This window comes from Hipposideros armiger, unplaced genomic scaffold, assembly GCF_001890085.2.
Source record: "Hipposideros armiger isolate ML-2016 unplaced genomic scaffold, ASM189008v1 scaffold_415, whole genome shotgun sequence".
NCBI lineage: Eukaryota > Metazoa > Chordata > Mammalia > Chiroptera > Hipposideridae > Hipposideros > Hipposideros armiger.
In genome coordinates, this window is record NW_017731765.1 from 50176 (window position 1) to 52718 (window position 2543).

Below are 2543 nucleotides of genomic sequence, written 5' to 3' on the forward strand. Positions count from 1 at the left end.
AACAAGGCCTGCTTTCTGGGCAATTCTCTAACAAATCTGTGATCATTACTTGGGGAACAGATACAAACCCATTATTATTATTATTCTAAATATTATTCCCTGTAAGATTTTATCATCAACAATTGTAACATGTACATTTAATGTTAACCAGGTAGGAACTAAAGTTTCTTTACATTTATGATTTTTTTTCCATTGGAGGTTAGCTGTGCTGCCACATGTTCTTCTATAATCCTTGAGGAAGCCCCAGGGTGTCTTTATCTCTGTTCTGGTCCCCTTGACACTTCCCAACCCTGAGCTGTTAGCGGCCCAGTGAGAAGCAACTACCATGGCCAGAGGCTCTGCCCTGATCTTGACTTTTTTCAGCATTTAATTCCCCAGATCTCAGATAAACTTCGCTACCCTGGTGTCATCATAAAAGTGCCTTCTCACCTTTGATTTTGTGGCTTCAGCAAGAGGTGATCTTACCATCCCCCCAGCCAAGGCTAAGAAACAGGATAAAATATTAACAAGCGAACAAAACTCTTGTCAACAAGACGAAGATGGGAGGAATCGTTTAGCAGCCCATCTGGTGTTGCCTACCAGGGTTCAGTACCAACAAGCCCAAACCCCAAATCTGTGGGAACATAGACATCTGTCATCATTTATCCTGGCCTTTGTGGTTTGCAGTGACGGCTGAAGACAAGCTTGTTTTGTGATGAAATTTTCCTGACTCTCGGTAGAGCCCTCCTGTATCCACATGGGACCTCTAACTTCTAAGAGATGGCTTTGCAGTCACGGCCTATAAGTGTGCTGGCCCTGACCCCCACGGAGAGAATCTCCAAGCCTGGCCCCCTTATTCTGCTGGAAGTTACCACGTAGCTTCTCCATCACCAACCCCCAGACTACTCTCTCTAGCAACACCACAGCCATGTACAGTGAAAACCAGCCACATTAGCTAAATCTGTGAAATCCATTAGTGCATCAACCATCTCCCTGCAGAAACAAGGTCCCAGGCAGCGGTCTCCCTTCTTAGACCCTCAGAACCACAAGGAGTACTATTATCTCAGGGACGATATGCACACCTATGTATTCAACCAACCTATTACCATCACCTAGTAGCATGGAACAAGGACATGGAAAACAGAGACATGTGTGCATCTCTTTTGGCTGAATAAATCCAACAAGTAAATACACTTCTATAACAAGGTAGCTTCCTTTCAGAGCACTTATTGTCGTCGTAGTTTTACACTTACATTATTACTTGACTCCACGCCTGTCTCTTCCACTAGAATCTTCACTCTTTGAGAGCAAGGAGATTAACTGGTGTACTTACCATTGAATTAGCAGGACTTAGTTCCATGCTTACTCAGCTTACAGTAGACATTTAATACTTATTTGCTGCATAGATAAATGAATAACACTCCGGTAATATCTGAGCCTGGACTAGCCAGACTAACAACTCATTCTTGTTCATAGGTGAGATCATTGGGTTCAAAAAAATAACTTTCAAAAGAGGACCGTTTCTACAAGTATGAAATAAGTGTGATTCTTTCACATACATTTTGAAATAGAGAACACTAAATGGAAAATGTCCCCAAAAGATCCCTGAAGGAAATGTAATATTTAGTTTCGTATTAATATTTTAAAGCATCTCTAAATATAAGCCAGGGGCAAGATTTATAATTATCTCAGTTAAATGATTCTTCTAGAAGTCAAAGGACTGTTATTCACATGCTCAGATATTGGATGACCCAACTAACCCGAGATAAAAAAACAAATGAGCAAATGAAACTTAAATTATCACCTAGAATATCTGAAAGAGATCTAGAGGAAAGATTCATAATAATTTCTTCCATATGGACTGTTGACAGGAGTTGGATTCCAAAGTGATATTCTCTGGCAGGGCACTGGCATACAGAAGTCAGCATTTCTGTGGTATAAGAAATGGCAGACTGAAGTCTAGTGTTCACATACTTTTAAAAAAAAATCCACAGCAAGATGAATATCTTACTTTTATAAAGCGGTAAATATTTTCTGTTAGGGAGAATTTAATCTTTCAGAACACATATTACAACTTTGCTATAGTATAAGAGCAACCTCTTCATCACCTCCCCAAAGTTCTACGTCATAGACAAATAGCCTCCATCAGTGCCGTTCTAAACATGGCCCATGGACTGCGGGGTGGGGGCAACAGTCTGTAAACTGCTATCAGTCCGCAGTGACATAAGGACAGAAATTGGGACTAAGCACTAAGAGACTTATGTAATAATTTGAATTGTCATGTCATCCAAGTGCATGACCAATGCATTCTACAGAAGTATTGGTCTGTGACCATGTGACAGTGAAACAAACAATAAACAACAACAACAAAACATTTCCTTATCACAAACGGTTTAGGAAGATTTGGCCTAAATGGTTTAGCTTGGAAAGTTATCAAAAAAGGTTTAACAGGGCCGGCCGAGTGGTGCGATGGTTGAGAATTCGCTTGGGATGCCAGAGGGCCCCGGTTCGGATCCCACATATGAGGGCCAGTGACACTGCCCTCTACAGCTAAGATGCTGAAC